This window comes from Papilio polytes, unplaced genomic scaffold (assembly GCF_000836215.1).
Source record: "Papilio polytes unplaced genomic scaffold, Ppol_1.0 DF822289.1, whole genome shotgun sequence".
Lineage (NCBI taxonomy): Eukaryota > Metazoa > Arthropoda > Insecta > Lepidoptera > Papilionidae > Papilio > Papilio polytes.
This window is the reverse complement of record NW_013526915.1, coordinates 1,734,024-1,754,931: the sequence shown is the minus strand read 5'-3', so window position 1 is coordinate 1,754,931 and position 20,908 is coordinate 1,734,024. Positions and strand designations below refer to the sequence as shown.

The window sequence follows — 20,908 nt, the reverse complement described above, 5'->3', positions numbered from 1 at the left end:
AGTTAATTAAGTAATTCAAAATAATAATATTTATATTATAACTCCAGTTACATTCACGAGTATCGAAACGTACAAATTACTTAAAATCTACTACTACTTCCTTACCATATTAACAACTTCATCGTAATTTCGAAATGCATTCACGCATTCGATTTCTCATAGTATGTGTGGTATGACCGGAATCAGATTCAATTACAAGACGACAGATAGATCTCAATCACGAACGGATCATTGTGAATCGACAGTTTGCATACACTGTTGCGTGAGCACTCGCATTGTTCTGACAATTGCCTTAATAGCCCACTTTAAATGTCTACTAAGAAATATCGGATATATTAGTTTTTTTATACTTCAACATAGATCCTGTTATACTAATTGTGTTGTGTGTCTAAAAATATTCTTCTTCAATTAAGAACAAAAAGTGTATTTTATGATCTTCCAAAACTGCCGCAACATTTTTTAGGTCTTCAATAGTTCACAACTATGCTGATTGTATAAAGCCTACCGCTTATAGCAGTTATGTTTTAACCAATCCATTCATATATCTTTCATTAGTTAGTATGTATACATAAAAAATGTATTAAAGCCGCTATCTAAGGTATATCCAAGTAAAATAAAATAAGCACTAAAAGAACAAGTTGTTTTTTAAGATTTAAAATAAAATTTAGAAACGGAAGGAAAAACATTTGCCGTTGACGCTAAGCGGTTCTTGCGGCCGCTGCTCGGAAAAAGAAATCAAAAAATTTCACTTTCAACATTTCCTGAAACTGTTTCCTTTAAATTATTAACATTGTAAAATCTCTTTGTCCGAGTTATTATAACATTTTCGCAAACGATCAAAAAAAGCTTTTTGCTAGCAAAAAATATATACATTCAAACTCTCTTTAAAATATCTACGAGTATATGAATATTGTAACAGAGGAAATATTTGTAATTTTGCATATATTGAAATAACTCAAAAACTACTGGGCCGATTACAATTCTTTCACCATTAAAAAGCTACGTTATCAGTGAGTAACAGGCTATACTTTGTAATTTCACGCGGGCGACGTCGCGAGTAACAGCTAAATATAACTAAAAAAAGTTTTCTTATTATCAAAGACTAGCTGTTGCTCGCGATTTTATCCGCGTGAAAAAAAAATATCGCCTATGTTACTCACAGATAAATTACCTTTCTAATTGTGAAAGAATCTTTGAAATCGGCCCAGTAGTTTTTACCTGAATCTATTACATACAAAAATACAAAACTTTTCTCTTAAATTATTAGTAAAGATGTACAGCACTTAGTAAATGGTATTAAAAAGTCACGATGAACTCATCAATATTACTTTGTAATACCAATATGAATAAAAAATAAGATACGTTACTTTCATGTTAGATAGAGTACTTTATAATTACTTTGTAAACATGACTTATTCTCTCGTTGTTAATTTCAATACATAATTGAGAAAAAAAGGCATCGTAACTATTTACATGAAATGCGAAAGTAAATCCCAGTATAGTATTAAAATCATATTTAAAATGTGATATGTGAATTAAAAATTTCAATGGAACAACGAAATCTGTTGAGTAGATCTGCGATATATTTTTGTTAGATATCTCCATTCTTGTATTTCTTATGGCCATCTGTAGCAGCAACCAAGCAACCTATTGTATACATTCATTAAAACCATGAACTTGCACTTCCAAATTCTAATAACTATGAGTAGGGTACTTTCTCTATACAACTGACGGATCCTATGAGAGCTTCTTTATAATCCTGCCAACTTATCTGACCCGGTGAGAGTTGATGTTTAAAAACAAAACAAAACAAAACTTCGATACAGTCTTATGAATCATTTTTCACACAATCGCTGATATTATTACAATATCATTTAAAGCCAAGCAACTATTTCTAGTTAGGTAAGGAAGGCACTACCATATATTGTTTCCATCAGCAAATATGTAAAACCCTTGTACATCATCACCATCATCACCAGCTTACTATATATCCATATACAGGGTCCACCCAAGCTAAGATGTTCTTTCTAAATGGATAAAACTTAGTTCCTCGTATGATCTCTCAAATGGCATCTCAGTCTACAGTAACAGTTGCATACCGGGTCTGATAAATTGGTCCATCTATAGCTTATTTTACCGCCATTTTAATTTCATTTGTTGTGACGTCACGTTGAGCCGCTCAGGTGGTCTGGTCATTTGCGTTCTACCATGAGCCCGACTCGGCCGCATTCGCCGCCGCTGCGCAGTGTATCGAAAGTAACGCGGACCGCGTTCGAATAATCTGTTTTGCCGGACAAAACAAGAGGTTTTATTTAACGATAACGATACTGTATCGGGTTTGAGGTAATCAAGATAAGGGATTTGTTTAATTTGTGAACTCGAGTGGGAAGGATGGAGTGTCATTAGCCATTAGGTGAGTCTGGAATTGTTTGTTTTGTTATTGTTATTGTAGATGTAAGCGTTTAAACTCACAAATTGTACTTACGTGTGTTTGGCTCATTATTGTTTTCATGTTTAAAAGCCTTTTATACACGATTTTTTTGTTCCTTTTCCTTTTAATTTTATGAAATTGCTGGCAAAGCTAATCTCGAAAGCGGAAACTGTAAGGATACTAATTTGAATATTAGTGAATTCTAGATTTTCTATTTGATTAAAAAAGTAAATGGTTATATTGTTAGATACTAGCTGTTGCTTGCGACTTCGCCACTGTATCATAGCTTTTGAATGGTGCTAAATTTTTGAAATCGGCCCAGTAGTTTTTGAGTTATTTGAATACATATAAAAATATAAATCTTTTCTCTTTGTAATATACTAATAGATGAAAATAGTAATAATACAACACACTAAACTTTTTAGATTCTATCACTATGTGTGTTACAATTAATGTCGGAAATCTACACTAAGTAATTGATTAAGAAGTTAATTATTTGACTTTGAGAACGACAGCAAATAAGATGTACTTAATTTACGAAAACTAATTAATTCTCACGACCGGCGCTTATTTGGTCGTAACTGATTGTAGTCGGGTCTGTCGAATAAGGGTAGTTACACACTGCTACGTCTTATTTTTGTCGACTTACATACAATTTGTATTGCTAAAATAAATTGTTAAAACGCTGAATAATTTACGCTGTAACGCAACTGTAATAATTAATTTTTAATAGAAAAAAAGTACTAAGCAGAAAGTTTGTTACATAAACTGTAGTGTGTTCTTACCTTAATTTAAAACGATACCTTGCGAACTCAAAACATGTAGTAAAAAGTTTAGCATGCATTGTTCGGGATTCGACGCTATCTGGAAATCATGACCTTAAAAGATTTGATTACAAAAAGATACTGTTGGTAACTTGAACTGTTAAAATAACGGGTTCAAGCAAAAAAGTTCCCAAAACAACGTACCGCGTAACAACGAACGTTTTCTAACTATTGATGCTCTTGTGTTTAAATATTTACTTTTTAAAACCTAAATGATTTTTATTTAATGTTAGATACGCAGTCATTTAAATACTATATAGACTAGGCATGACGGACGAAATTTTAACACCGGTACTTTCTCTGAAAGGTACTATATCAGTTGTCAAATTTAGTACACCTCATGTCTGTATTGACATAGAATAAAACATTTTGAAAAATAATAATTAAAATAAACAATAAAACATCATCAATGACATCTTTTGGCAATTATTTTAATTACAATTAATTATATTGACATATAGCGTTAGTGATGATTGTGTGAAAAATAGAAAAAAAGGGAAGTGTCACCTATGTCTCCTCTATTTATTTGAATGTCTTTGTACATTCACAAGAAAGTGTGATTAGGTTAGTAATAGGCTTTAGACATAAACATTAGTAAGGTTTCCTTCGTGCGTCAATGAAGTAACTTGAAAGTACTAATTGTCATAGACACCAAAAGACTTTGGATATCATTTTTTTTCCAAATTAACAAGAACACTAAGTTAAAGTTTTGAATATACTACAACGTATTATAAATAATCTATTCATGATATACATTCGTTTTTTTAAATTATGTACATACTAGCTTACGCCCGCGACTCCGTCTGCGTGGAATTAAAAAAAAACAAAAGCGAGTAGTCTATGTAATCTTTGAGGCTATCATATACTTCTAAACAAAATTTCATCAAAATCCGTTCAGCAGTTTAGGCAACAAACTCTAACAAACATCAATCCATCTAAACTATCGCATTTATAATATTAGTATGAAGTATGATAGTATGTTGAAAATACTTTAGTGTTTTTATTTGACTTTTAAATGGTTAATGCTAATATCTTTTACAAAAGAGATTTAAAACAAAACTGAATGTTATACCTAGAAAAAAATACCGTATCCATAAATTTAACTAAAACTGTAATATAGTAACTTTCTAATATAGAGAAGGTTAAAATTCGCCATGCATAATAAAAACAAAAAAATCAAATCATTTAGTATTGCGTAGTTAAACAATTAAAACTGAGGTCAATTATTATTACAATATATATACGATTGATGGTGAAATATTTTAACTACCACATATTGTTAAATCTATCAATTTATCTAAATTCTAGTAACGTTGAAGGTAAAACCAATCCATTTGTTCGATTGTTTGAATGCAATAAAATATCGGGTATTTTTATTATTGTTTGTTAGGAAAATAACTTGACGACCGCTAGACGATCTCGATCCATTTTTGCTTATCTAAGATACTCTTAACTTGCTTTTCAATCGAAATCTAATCGATGTAAACATCGCAATATAATTTAAGAATGCTTAAATAAAAGACGATCGTTCAATTTTTGTTTTCTCTTCGTAAATGTAAAGCAAACACAAATTAAAATAATTTTCGGGTCGATCTTTAAAATTGTTTTTGGTTAAATGAAAGATTTATTTTTATTTTATAACAAAAGATGGATGTTATTAAAATTTTGAGAATGATTTATTACAAGTAAATACAAAGACATGAGGTGGCACTAAACTTGACAACTAATACCTTTCAAAGAAGTTACCGGTGAAAAAATGTTGTTCACTATGTCGAGTCTATACATTTCTTAAATGTCTTTGATATAACACTAATACTTAACAAACCTTTGACGTCATCATTAAATTCAGCGGGAACATCTAGATTGAAGCCGTACAGGATTTGCATACCTTTGAAGTTGTGCATATAAGAGTAGGTAGCATTAGTAGAATTATACATATCCTTATATTGAATATTTTATAACATCCACGTATTATCTTAGGTTATTGTATAATATATATACTCGAGATATCAGTTCTTGCGGCTTTGCTCGCGTTACGTTAAGCGTACATTTTTGTATCTTAATCAATATCTTATATACATATAGTAAAATTGGAGTGTTTGTATAAAAAGAAAAATTCCAAATTTCGGGAAGATGATTTATTTACAATGCTGGTAACGAAAATCGCATTAATAAAATTTTTGTCTAACTGTCTGTCCGCAAGCTGCGTTTGATTTGATAATCCCCGAAACGGCTGAGCCGATTTCGACCGAACTTTCACTGAAGGATAGCTGACATAGACGAGAATATAGGCTACTTTTTATATTGCGTAGACGAAGTCACAGGGAACAGCTGGTACTGCATAAGGCAAAAAGAAGTAAACTAAATTTTAATCTACTTTTGAGTTGACTAAACTATCGCACAACTGTTTAGTCGCACTTTGATTCCTATGAGATTATATGGAGGTACACTAATCGATTTTTAGTTGTGCAACAATTGAATGGGCTGCGAAACAATCGACAATCGCAGTTTAGTAAAAGGTGTGCGCTACTCTAAGACGCTGGTACATTAGATGTTCCGTATTCGGCCAGGAATGTTCAATCAAGTCATTAAATCCACCTTTATATCGCGTGAAATAAAGTTTAACTAAATGTATAATTCAATCGACTTTACGAGTATTTCCAATCAAAATTCATCTTAGACAACGGACACAAAAACTAATCGAATTGATTACATAAACGTGTGAAATCCGAATGATACATTTTATGTATAAATGGTCGATTGCACGCGAGTATTTTACAAATCTATTTTCTTAGACACATGTAAACTGTTTTTATGGTGTATACAATCTCACAAATGTTATATTTTCTTGGAACTGAAAGATTTACATTATCGTGTTAGTGTGATACCATTCTTGGAAGAAATAATTTTTCCTCTGCAAATGTCTTGATATTTATATTAATATTTTAGTAATTAAAACACAAGACTTCGTAAACTTTTATTTTAATATGCTTTAAACTTTAGCTTTTTAATTTTGGGTTAGCTAAAACATGATTAAATTACAACGGCGACGTATTCGAAACTAACATTATATTTGATTTTTTTAATAAATAGCAGTGCAATGTTTGCTTTACATACATTTAAGTATATACTTATAACTACACAGTTTTATGTGTAAAATATATACTAACTATACTATTATAATAAAGCGTAAACACACACTTCTTTGTTCCCTAAGATCTCAGCAATTACAGCATATTTTTGAATATTTTTTTTAATAAAAAGCCCTACACTTACGCCACGCTTTAGGCTATATATTTTCACGGCATTAAACTTAGGGGGTAAATATTTTGGATAAAAATCCTAATGTGGGAAAGAGACTATAAGTTGCTGCCAACATCACGGAAGCAATGTTGTCATTATGTCCTGTCATTTTGACATTTACAATTGACAATTTGATATAATGTAAACAATAAAATAATTTTATACTGATGAAATTGCACGGGAACAGCTAGTTAAATATATACTAATAACTACACACTTTTATGTGTAAAATAAAAAAAAATTGAAGTAAAATCTTCGCGAATTATCAAGAAAAATAAACATGAAGTACAACTACAGTTAAGAACTTTCTCTGCTTACTCTTTACTAGTATTAACACGAAGTAGGAATTAAAAAGTGTTATACCGCGGGGTCATTTATTTGCAGCGGTGCACGCACGTCAATTAAGGCGGGGCTGATGCATCCTGTTAGAAAATGTTCTCTGTATTTGTGCAAACGAGATATTTCTGCATAGGGATTAGTTCGAGATCACTATACAGTGAATACGAATTTTACAAACATGCACGTGTGAAAACGTTTGCTTTTTGTTTGGGTCAACGATTCGTTTCAATGAATATTTATGTCAAGGACATGATATAAAACAATACACGATCACATTTTTTTTATATAAGATAGCTTTTGTTTTTAAATGAGTCACTTGATTTAAAGAGCGATAGTGGTTGGTTTCAAAAACGGTGTCATAATATTACAAAATACCAAGTATCCAAAAAGATTTTAGTACCTCCTGATTTGGTTTAATAATTTTGGTTGTGATACAATAATAGTCATATTGGTAGGATTTCGTTGAAGACTGTTCAAAGATTGGTTATGATTTTTGTTTCATAAAAATATTAGTAGATATTTTTTAATTTACTAATATTTCCTTTAACCATTCCAGCTAAGCTCTAGGCTTGTGCTAGAATATGGTTCACGACAATAGTCGAATTGCGGGATTCGAACCCTCGACCTCAAGATCGGTAGTCCGAACCCCAAACCATTAGACTATTGGCGCTAATCTAATTATTACATTTAGAAAAAAAAATAGTAAATTATTTATTTTAGCTGTGTAAGAATACACATGCTACTTATTTTTATGAAGACATGAGCAAAGTAATGTCAAATAATGTAAGTAGTTTTGTTCTCAGACAAACTTTCTGCTTTTAGTCGTTGACCGTAAACAGTGCAGGGAGACAATGCGTACCGAATAATATTTTAGTTGGTATATTCCGCGCATTAATTCAAGCAGCATGACGTAATATGCCTATATAATAATATGCCTTTCTTAAAAATAAAGTAAATAAACTTTGCATGAAAGTTTCTGACTCTTACTCCACATTCATTCAGGTACAACTTCAATTAGCTAGCAAATTTGAAGATAAAAAAAAAAACAAACAAATATAACAGATAATTTTATCTCTATTCACAGTCCATAATTAATTATCCCGCCTATTTGTATTCAATTGTTTCTAGGTCCAAAAGTGTGTCAATTAACTACTCTTGTATAATTTACACCGATATACAGTATTTTGCATATCCGTTACCCCATTAATTTGAATGCAAATTTCAAGTACGATCGTACCGAAACCGGTTTAAATGTAAAGCAGTGCACATCACTAAAATGCGAGCTAATCTCCATAAAGAAATGTAAATGCGGTTTTACGACACCGTGTTACGGCTCATACTAAATCAAGGTAAAGTAACAGCTTGAAAATCTTATATAGACTTTATGTTCTTATTGTACTATGCTTCGTTGATTTAAGTAAATTACAGGGACGAATTTAGTAAAATGTATAAATGAGTTATCTAATTTAGTGAATTGGAACCAAAGATTGAACGGACGTTTCTTTATAATATCCGTAAGATGTAAAAACTATATAAACTACTAACGGCCAATTAATGAAACGAATCTTAAATACTTCGAAAGCGCCGCTTACAATCTGATAGTAGTCAAAATTTGTGAAGAATCTGGAGTATAACAAGGTTATATCATTTGAAATGTTGTTACATATTTAAATGTCGTTTCAGTATTCGGCCGTAATTGATACTGAAGATAATAACTATTGACACATTAATAATGTTTACGTAAATAATTTTCTTTAGCTCACGACTTGCTATAGGCGAAGACATGAAGACTTCTTATACTCGTAACTGTATACTCGTAATATCACGACCACATGAAGTGTTGAGAATATTGAATACTTGAAATATTTGATATTTCTTATTTTTTTTTTGTATTGTATAGCATATATACATTAAATAAATTGCCAATTAAACTGATTTTTTAAATTAAATAACAGCGAAATTAACTTATCAGAAAAAAAAATTAAATAATACCAGATCACTTTCTTAACTACATAATTTCTTTTTAACTTTCAATTTCTTTATTGTTATTGTTTTTATTGTTTCGTTCTGATTTCGATGAGTCGGACAAACGGTATAGTTAAGTCACAAACACACGTTTGCGCCAGTGAGCGCACGTTCATCGGAAATTAGTTCCGCTCGTAATAAAATGAAACGATAATTCATTTGAAATGGAAACGGCGTACTTCCTTCTTTGAATTCAAGTTGTTTACTTACTCGTGTATTATTGTCCTTATTATTTACTTAAAGAGGACATGAAAAAGAATATGCTAGAAGCTTTCACCGTAGCATGTTAATTTCTCAGTCGTCGAAATTAGACCTTGAGACCAATATGTTACTTTCTTCATTATTTTGTGTTTAAGTTGCTTAGGCTTATTTTATTACTTTCATCTTAAATCACTTATTGTTATTTTAAAGAGGTACAAAGATTACATAAGTCGCAGACTCGCTGTTATTTTCTAAAACAATTTTCTCTAGAACCTTATTTCGTTTTGCGTTTTTTTATCTCATTTCTTAAAACAACGGTTACTTGAAATTTCGCTAAATCTGCGGTTACAGCCAATTGCTTTTGCTCACCGCTACCGTTAGGAAAAAAAAAGTTCTAGACATTCCTAACAAAAAATAAATGAAATTTCCGAAACAAGAGGTCAGATTAACTGTAATTACTTACGAGAGGTAATTATTAAAGTTACGCAGTGTAATGTGGCATGTTACATGATGAGCATTGACACAGTAAGCAGTGCTATGAACCGCTCGATGCAAACGTTACACCGCGTAACGTCCAACACCTTTAAAAATATACAACCATCGCATATCGCAACCACATAGATTTTAATTAGCATATAAATATACTACTGTTTAACGTAGCGTAAAATATCAAATTTTAAATATTACAAAATATATCTCCATCCCTCTCTTTGTCTTTAAAAAAATAGAGATAACAATATTTTTGTATGTGTAGTGAAAATGGAGTATTAAAAGAAAGTTCAACGCCTAGATACAGCCTCTTTGAAGCAAATACTACAAACTATATTTGAATAAGTTTCCCGGAGTTATTATTTTCACTTTATGTGGTTATGTAACAGCGAGGAAAATACTTTCTATCTATAGAATATACGTACGCTATAATACGTCCTTATTCTGATAAAATCTACGTTTGAAACATGAAACAACATTTATGAAAATATGAAACAAAAACTATTATTATCAGTTATTCAAAACATCTTATTCAAGTTTGAAATTATTATATTTACCCCTCTTACTCAGGAATTAGTAATTTTTAGGTTACTTGAGAAAGAACAAACTATAAAAATGATCACTACTCTCTCCCTATCATAAACAATATTACGCAACAAAAATGATAAATTTATTTCGGTAACAAGTTCATCGAAATTCGATCGAACGTGTATTTGTTCATGCCCTTGACAGTACACATGAATACTTTTGTGTTACCAAACAAAAGAATCTATCAATATCTGTTACTCATATATTAGGATAGTTCTGTTACTATCTTCTATCTATTAATTGTAAAAACAATATGGTACGAACAGTGTACTCACCTTACGACTTAGGGTGAGTGAAAATCTGCAAATTAAATTGAACTTTACTGGATTGTAACAAAGTCTTAAATACTTTACAATAACAAGAACGTAAAAAATCGCAAAAAGTGAAATTATCCGAATGTCAATTCATAAGCACAATTTTATGACTAGTTTTTGCTCGCGACTTTGCGTGATATTAAAAAATAAAATACATAGCCTATGTTATTCACTGATGACGTAGTTTTTTGATGGTGTAATAATCTTTGAAATCACCTCAGTTATTTCAATACATACAAAAATACAAATCTTTCCTCTTTATAATAATAGTATAGATAAAAGCCTATTCTACTCTACGTTCTAGTCTGTCTGAACGGACCTTTAGACATGATATCTTGATCGCTTAAGACTAGCTCTTGCCAAGATAAGATGAGCGGAAAGCGGAACGAAAGGGAGTCGGTTGCTTACCAACTTAATTGACTTTCGACTATTAAATTACATTATTTTACTAATGTACTTTATAACTATTTATCTTAGCTAAGTGGGTAGAACAATTAGAAAACATCTACATGTTATTTACTACTAGCTTTCGCCCGCGACTTCGTCCGCGTGGAATTAAAAAAAAACGAAAGTGAGTAGCCTATGTGTTCTTCTAGACTATCCTCTAATTCTATGCCAAATTTCATCGAATTCCGTTCACCTGTTAACGCTACAAACTCTAACAAACATCCATCTATCCATCCATCCATCCATCTAAACTTTCGCATTTATAATATTAGTAAGATTAGTAAGATTGAAAACTAATGGAATAGTTTCTATGCGATTATTTAAAATGATACAAATATTAAAAAGCTATAATAAAATGGCTATATATTTACTTCATTGGAGAAGAATAATTCCCTTCGCAAGTGTTCATTTAGTTACATCATCGAAGGCTTGCGATAAATGAGAGAAAATAAAATATGATACTGAGACGAAAGTAATATAGACATCAAAGTCAACGACATCTCAAATAGCTTTCACCAATTGTATTGGATTGCAAAGTAAAAAGTAATGTCTTTATATTTGTTCGTGGATTCAATTGAAACGGTATTTACTAAGTTAATACTGATTCGACTTCAATATCTTACCAATGTTATAAATTTTTTTTTTAATTCGAGTCGCGGGCAACAGCTAGTATAGAAATAATGTAATCATAAATAACTTTAAACTCTTAATATTTATTCTAAAAAAATCATGGTAAGAGTTGAGAAAATAATTTTCACACAAATTTTTCCTTGAATATTTCAACAATTTTGAAACATCAAGGTCATTCACATTTAGGTTCTCTTCTAGAAAGGTTCTTATTCTAGAAAATTCTATCAAAGTTGTTGGTTATTATAAAAGTAATGCTGTAACTTTATATGCTCAGAATTTGAAATCAAAGGCATAATGTAAATGTATGTACATGAATCATTTATTCACAATAGCTATATCTGGTTTCGCAACATTGCTTCAGATAAGAGAAATGTAAACAAAACAAAACCATGAGTTTAGAATCATGTATTAGTGTGAACACGAAGTCATGACTCTACTTTCACTTTGTAAAGTACTAAGTTAAAGCGTAAAGAAATTTTATTAGTAAATCACGATTATCTTGTTTCACGTGTTGATAATCTTACTAAGAGCTCGCTTACACCTTTGTCTAAACTGTAACTCAACTGTTTGTCTTCGATTCTTACAAGCTTATGTAGCGCACACTACTTGATTTTTAGTTGTGCAACTAAACAGTTGAATTGGCTGCAAAACAATCGACGATCGCACAACAGTTTTGCGATAGTTTAGTGAAAGTTAAGCGTCTGCTCTAATATCATAAATGCGATATTTTAGATAAATGGATTCGTGGCTTTAATAGCACCTGACTCTCGGGATCTCAGGTTGTAAATGAGATCTTTTTAAAGCTATTTTTTTTTTAATAAAGCATTTCAGATATTTAGTATTTAAAACTTATTTTATTATTAGAATAACAACTAAGTAATTAATGCCAGAAACATTTGGAAACTGCATTTTAGTTTCCAATAGTATTAATATTAATTCAATCTGCTTTATGACGTGACATTGGTACGATTTTCGGTAGGATGTTAAGCCGTGCTCGTACGAATTGCAAACTCAAATATACGGGGATATAGGCTTTAATATTTTAAGCCTAAAACTCCGTTGTAGTGACACTCATCAATGCATCTGACTTAAACAGCGCTCAAAAAAAAAAGAATTTAAAATTCCCGTCAAAGTCCTGTCCGGTCGAGTAACGCCATCTTTTTTAGTATATTTGAAAAACAAAGAATGAGAAGTTACAGAGTACAGAATATAGACATACTCGTACATTATTAGTAAAACATTTACAAACAGAATTAAAGCAATCGAATCATGTAATTTTTTTTGTAAAAAAAAACATTTAAGCGGAACATAAAATTCAAACCATGAGACAATATTTGTCGTTCACTTTTATTGCAAAATATTTTTATTGATATTGGCGCGTACACGGTCGCGAACAGAACACAAATCTGCGAGAATTGCAATCGTATTGAAAGTTTTTATGACATTTTATAACGGGCCAACCGTAACTGTCCAATTGCGATGTAATTGTCCAATTCGTACGGCTTTTGTACCATTATTTCAAATGGAATACACGTTTCAAAAAATGAAATAAAATCCCATGTACTTTGATACAACTGTAATAATAAAAAAAACCTTTTTATTACACAAATGGCTTTGCGCTATTGAAATCAATAATGTACTACTTTTGTAAACCAGAGTTAAGTAAAGTTTGACACTTTTTAATATTAGATAGGTCTACATCATACTATAATAGAATGGATATCACGATTGCAATGCATATCAATTCTTAATGTGCTAGAAATTTGGTTAATTATCGCGTAACAACAATGTACCAGCTGCAAAAGATTGTATGAATACTTTTTATTATATCCTTTTAACAAACTCTCAAGAAATTAGAACTACTTTCCTCAATTCGTTATCAATTAACCTTCCTATTTTACTATTTAATTGAAAACCGACTTATTTGCATAACTTCGCAAACAAATCCTATTGTCGGAAAACATACGCAGCACGCGATACTCTCTGAAGAAATCGAAAGCGTTTTAAGCATTTACAATCTAAGTATTAAGACATTAAAGTTCAAAATACAAGGAAACGACTAATCTATTTATAATGAGATACATTGAAACGAATTATCGGATTACGACGATTATAATATCGTAATATTCACAACAATGAAAACAATCGTTTCATTGAAAATATGTAGGAATATGTAGGATAATAGATAAAAAAAGATAAAGAAAATATGTAGGAATATAAATTAAGTAACTCTAATTTTTTTTTAATATAATCTAATGATCTGTCCTTCCCCACTCCGTCCGCGCGGAATTAAAAAATAAATAGTCAAGTAGCCTATGAGTTCATCTAGACTATGCTCTACATCTATGACAAATTTCATTGAGATCCGTTCAGCAGTTTAGAAGATGCATTCTAAAAACCATCCATACATATACAAACTTGTTTAAAAACTATAGAGTGATTTATCTCACACTAGCTGTTCCCGTGCGACTTCATCCGCATAAAATTATGAAATTTTATATTTACATGTGTCAAATTATCAATTACCAATGTCAAAATGACATAACATTATGACACACCATGGCAACCTTGCTTCCTTGATGTTGGCAGCAACTTATGGTCTCTTTCCCACATTAGGGTTTTTATCCAAAATATTTAGCCCCTAAGTTTAATTGCGTTAAAACATATAGCTTAAAGCGTGACGCAAGTGCAGAGCTTTTTATAAATAAAAGAATTATTCAAAAATATGCTGTAATTACTGACATCTTAGGCAACAAAGAAGTGTGTATTTACGCTTTATTATAATAATATAGATATCCTAGAGGCCTAATGTTACATACATTTTATTTTTTCTTCCTCCTTTCTCTTAATATTAGACAATTAACACATTTAAATTAGTGCGTGTTTTATTGCATAATAACCATTATTTAAACCGTGTGTGAAAATTTATGTGGTAATTACCATTCTTTGAAACTCATGAGAAAGCTTTTTCCTAAAAATAAAACATTACAATTACGTAAATAAGAATTAAATGAAATCATTTGAAGTTTCTTTTAAACCATATAGTGTACGGATGTAAACGCAATTTACGCTACAAACAACAGCACTTAGCTAAGCAAACGTTGCCTACTAGCTAACAGCTGGCGCGCCGCCTGTGTTGAGCTGTGTACGCCTAACAAACTGCCGCGGCGGACCGCTGGTTAGTTGTACGCTTAATTTCATTAAGTCTTAGATACACCGAGTAAAAAAAGTGTGGCTTTTTATAAAAAAAAAGCATGTATATTTAGACGTATTAAGTACTAACTGTTCTCGTGCGAGATCATCCGCATAAAATAATGAAAATTTTATTTTATTGTTTACATGTGTCAAATTATCAATTACCAATGTCAAAATGACATGACGATGACAAACCATGGCAACCTTGCTTCCTTAATGTTGGCAGCAACTTATGGTCTCTTTCCCACATTAGGGTTTTTATCCAAAATATTTACCCCTTAGTTTAATGGCGTTAAAATATATAGCCTAAAGCGTGACGTAAGTGTAGCGCTTTTTATAAAAAAAAAATTATTAAAAAATATGCTGTAATTGCTGACATCTTAGGCAACAAAGAAGTGTGTGTTTACGCTTTATTACAATAGTATAGAAGTATAGATAAAAAAGAACTATTACATTCTCGTTTTGTATGTTTGATTTGGCTTATGACCGGTTTCCCAAGTACATTTAATCCGTTAGTATTTTTGGTTCTTTATAAAATCCGTTTCCTAACTTTGAAAATTATGGCAACCCAAAACTAATAAACCACTAGGTAATAATAAAAAGGGATACTTCAGAAACCCAGCATTAATATTAGAGGACTTGTTTATTTTTAGTGTCCATTGAATATTATTCTACCTTAACACAGTGAGCGGATTTTGTTCGCATTTTTAATCAAATCAATACTTGGTTAGTGTACCTAAAAATTCTCTCTTGGTGTGCCTCAATCTTAAGCCACGGTAACCATGCCGCGAGCTGCGAGCATTCACGACACCGCTGCCTCTGACACATCAATTATGTGCGTTTGCTGCACAGCAACTACGGCGTTTTATGTTTAATGCACTCCCAGATAAACTGCCTAGACTATTCTAATACTAGTGAATTTATAGGCAGTGTTCAATAGTTGAAATTTACTTTGCGATTTAAATTCTTACGGTGAAGAAAAATAAACACCCTGTACACATTTGTGAAGAAAATACAATTATAATATCAACCAACTGGGCCAGCGTAGTTGATTACGGTCTACTCACTCCTAATTTACGTAACCTTTGGATGTATCTGTCAACCAGAAACACCATAACATAATTAAAAATAGTAATTATCGCGTAATGATGCAAAATTAGAAGAAAAATAATTAACTACCGTAACAAAATAATATCGATTTGTATAGTTATATTATAACAATAGTGATTGTTATAATAATATCTGCAACTTTCCAATCTGCACCTTCACTTTTATCACTCGGCGTTGTCATTTAACACCCATACTCGATACTAGCATTATCCGATTGGTCACTGTATCGATACTGAATCGATTTGCAACAGTTACGTCGATTCATTGCAATCAAAATCGCAATAAGATTGGTCTAATGCTTTCATTCTAGCATATTAAGTTTTAGGAGTTATAATTTATTTTATACAGCATGTACAAAATGAGACGTAGGATTGAGTCTTAGTTAACGTCATATTAACAAAATGTCCAATATATTGTAATTATCAACACCTTTACATTATTTTTCTATGGCCTGATATTTTGTTTTCAGACTTAATTGTATCATATTCATAGATGTAATATGATAAAAGAGTAAAACATAGTCTGGAAAAACATATAGGCTACTAATTTTCTTTTTAAATCCCGCGCGTAGGAGTCTCAGACTATAGCTAGTTTAATATAAATAGCAGAATAATGAATATCTTTTATGTAATTCTTGCATAATGAAAAATAAAGACCACAATCGTGTCGAATGACATTGTAACAATGCGTCCAATTTTAATATTGTCTTTTAAATGTATACCAGACAGATCTCAGACAGATTTAAACAAAGCAATTCCATTATTCATGAATTGTATTAAATTTTGATTAAATAACAATCAACTTTCTAACGCCAGACCAGATAAGATATTAACAAATGTTATAATTGAAATAGCAAAATAATTTTATCTAAATAAAAAAAAACAGATTTATTAAATCGACTTTTTTTAATAGATCAATCAATGGGACTTAAAAATAATGGCGACAGCAACAAATATGCGATCTAAAGATTATCCTCTATTGCCCTTTAAAGAAGATTAGGTTTTCCAAATGCTACAAAATTTGGTCCCTATGTTAGTTTCTAATATCAGCAATTCAATAAAAAAAATCCTCTGGGAATGTTGTATAAAGTGTTCATTAAACTTTCTACCAGTCAGTTCTATTTATCTGTTATTCTTTGATAATAGATAATCCCAGCGATGGACTATAATTTTCTCCGATACTAAAATACGTTTTATTGTTATGCACAAATGTCTGTAATCAACGTGTCTACAATTTGTATGAATATTATATCGGATTAGAGTATAATTGAGTGAAAACCATGATAATACAATTTAATTCTTATTGCAAACTTTCTAGAATGATTTAGCAAAGAATATGCAAACGTAAGATTTTTTTCATCTGCATAGAATAAAAAACTTGGTTATAAAATAGCAAACATACTCGTAAAGCTACGTTAAAACGAGTGCATACATTATTCAATCTTACTAAAAATTAAAGCATATTGATTTAGGTTTTAACAACATAACTCTCGCCCCTGATCTAGAGCGATAGGCAAAGACTACATAACAACATTAGGCACGTTCCTGATACCTCAGTTTTAGGTGCTCTTAATGCTTCCTTGCTTATTTCTGGAGTAAATCATCAATCTGGACATGGATGGACTATGACCAACACTGTCACTAGTGATCTCTTCCCTTCCCCCCCTTTAATCCCTTTGCACTAGTGAAAATGTCGAAAAATTTATATGAACAAAAGTATTTGTAACAATTTAAAACTACTTTTTCTATCGGACATTTTAACGTGACGGAAATTTATTATTTAACACGGTATGCGGTGTCCGGGCCACGGACCGTTTCCGGAACATTCGTAATTCCCAACCGGAATGACAAACTTTTTGCGGAAACGTTTTACCGAAATACAATCTGTCAGTGTAAAAAGATAGAATTTAACTCCATTTTATAACATACTAGCTGTGCCCGTGCGGCTTCATCCGCATGAAATTATGAAAATTTTATTGTATTATTTACATGTGTCAAATTATCAATTGCAACTGTCAAAATGACATGACATAATGACAAACCTGGGTGATTTTACTACCTTGATGTTGGCAGCAACTTATGGTCTCTTTGCCACATTAGGCTTTTTATCCCAAAAATATTAACCCTCTATGTTTAATGGCGTGAAAAATATAGCCTAAAGCGTGACGTAAGTGTAGGGCTTTTTATTTAAAAAATAATTATTAAAAAATATGCTGTAATTGCTGACAACTTAGGCAAAAAAGAAGTGTGTGTTTACGCTTTATTATAATAGTATAGATAGATAACTTTATTTATAAAGTAAGAAATAAAAAGTTTACTTAGAAAAATATAAAACCTATCACCTTTTTTGATGTAATTAAAATAAGGTGTTTTTTGTTAAACTTATTAATAAAACCCAACTAAATGTAGTAAAGAATTTTATTTTTTTCTAAATGAAAAATTAATTTTAGAATATTTATAACAAATTATTAATAATTTTAGGAACTGAATTTACAATTTCATAAAAGCGGAAATGCATAAAAACATTAAATGCAGTGTGTTAAATGATGCAAAGAAAAATATTATTTGATTTCTTTTACGGTTCACTCTGAGAGGACTGGCCATTTTGCATCACGATAACATCGTCTTATCAGATGCGGTTTACAGATAAGAGATTGTGTTGTAACTGTACCTTGTGCTGGTAAAAACTGCATGAATCATTGAAACATAACCTTAAAGAAAACTCGGACATTTTTAAGTATTCACTGTGATTTAAGTGACATGAAAAGATAAACGGCTGTCCAAGCAACAAAATACTTCGACCTTTAAAAATATATTTTAATTTAAATTTATGTATTTGTACTAACTGTAAAATTTATTAACAAAATTATGTCTTATAAAGATATTTTTTGTAAAACACTAATTATAAACTCATATAGGATCCGTTGTATCTTTGACAATAGTCATCCACTTGCCCTTATCCCTTACAGAGGGTCGGCACAGTATGTGCTGCTCTTCCATACATCTCTATCAGCCGTCATACCTGAATCCACTTCTTTCTTTAGCATATCCTCTTTCACACAACCCATCCATACTTTCTTCTGTCTTTCTCTTCCTTTGTAGCTCTCCACATTCAATCTTAACACTTTTTAGTTTATGTCCCCATCGTCTCGTCGCATAACATGTCCACATGTAACCTAATAATCTTAGCTGTATCTTTGACAATAGTATAAGAGCTAATTTATTCCGGAAATCTTACTCTTTAAAATAGGCTAATTCTTCTCTTTATAACAAACTATACGCACAATATATATTTATTGCTTTACGTAATAAAATATAGTATTTGAAATATTCTTTAAGAGAAAACGTCGTAAAATCGTATCAGATAAAGTGAATATTTTCAGCTCTTGATATCGCACACTTAAAAAACAAAAGATAATCATTGCCTTCGTATCTTTTAGTTCGCCTTCCGCTTTCGTCTAAAGTGCGTGTGAATAAAGCGTGAATTTATCTTTAATATTATAAACGAAATATTTGGCTACTAAATTTATCACTTTTGTGTTAATCGGTGTGTTAGTGAAGAAACTGCAAACATCTAGTTATTTAGTTGTATTCCCAAATAAATACATATCATAGAATTATAACCTACAAATAATATTAGTACTAGAGTAGAGTAAGTACTAGTTACGAGTACAAAAGTACTAAGAGCTACTCGTAAACTGTGTAAGGATTACGTTTTCTCAGACGTTTTTTTACCACTAATCGATGAAGTTTTAATCTACGTAAAAGTAATGAGTTGAACATATATTTTCTTGTCCACGGTATAACCTATATCTATTCTTCTATACTTCTATACTAATATAATAAAGAGGAAAACTTTGTATTTTTATATTTTTGTATGTTTTGAAATAACTCAAGAACCACTGGACCGATTTTAAAGGTTCTTTCACCATCAGAAAGTTAATCTATCTGTGAGTAACATAGGCTATATTTTATTATTACTAATGTTTAGGAACTATTAATAAACAGCGTGTTTTGGACGCCGGCGTCAAAAAATTACTAAACTTTTCTCGGCTTACAAAGACATAGTCTATTATCATATCTAATGTTGATTTTTTTTTGTAATCTATACCTACTTTTTTACATATTTATGGTAAAAAAATATATATGGATAAACGTAAACAACTGACATCATTTTCTTACATACCTTCTTATAATTCTTCTTATTGGTGAATGAGAATTTTAAAAATAACTAATTCATTTGGATAAAAATTAAAATTTACTTAACAAAATACACAATAATAGTTATATAAACAGTTATTTAAATTTGATTGTAAAATGTTGCCTCTCTAAGATAAATTGAAATTAATTTTGACTTACGCTAAACTTACCGGCTGATTTTAATATTACGTCATATATCGTACGTTGTTTTGGAGCGAGACTAACATGAATAAGATGAGAGAATTACATAAAACTGTAACATTTACCTCTCACTTCCTTTTATAGTGTGATACAAAGATTACGGCTCGTGATTAGAATTAAAATCACGAATAAAGATATAGACCTACCGTAAGGGCAACTTTAACTAATATGGTCATATCTATACTGTACTAATATAATAAAGCGTAAACACACACTTCTCTGTTGCCTAAGATGTCAGCAATCATAGCACATTTTCGAATAACTCTTTCTTTAATAAAAAGCCCCACACTTACGTCACGCTCTAGGCTATATATTTACACGTTAAACTTAGGGGTAAATATTTTGAATAAAAACCCTAATGTGGGAAAGAGACCATAAGATGTCGCAACATCAAGGAAGCAAGGTTGCCATCATGTCATATCATTGTCCCATTTGTTCCCTTGAAAAGAACAGGCACGTTTTTTCGTCTGTAATACCGTAGTGGAGTTTGTAATTAATTTAATTAAAAAAAACTTATCAAGTTCATTAATCATGTGAAGGTTACATAAACAATGAAGAATATTCACAATCTCGTCCCAGATTCAAAGATACAAAAGATATGAACAAAGTCTA

The 20,908-nt window shown here is 30.9% G+C and overlaps 1 protein-coding gene across 1 annotated transcript in view; it reads left to right on the top strand.

The window, feature by feature from the left end:
• Nucleotides 1-2,186: 2,186 nt before the first annotated feature.
• Nucleotides 2,187-20,908, top strand: part of LOC106106284 — a 30,003-nt gene continuing 11,281 nt past the window's right edge. The window contains exon 1 of the mRNA XM_013286838.1: nt 2,187-2,413. The gene's annotated coding sequence lies outside the window, so the exon portion shown is untranslated. The remainder of the gene's footprint in view (nt 2,414-20,908) is intronic.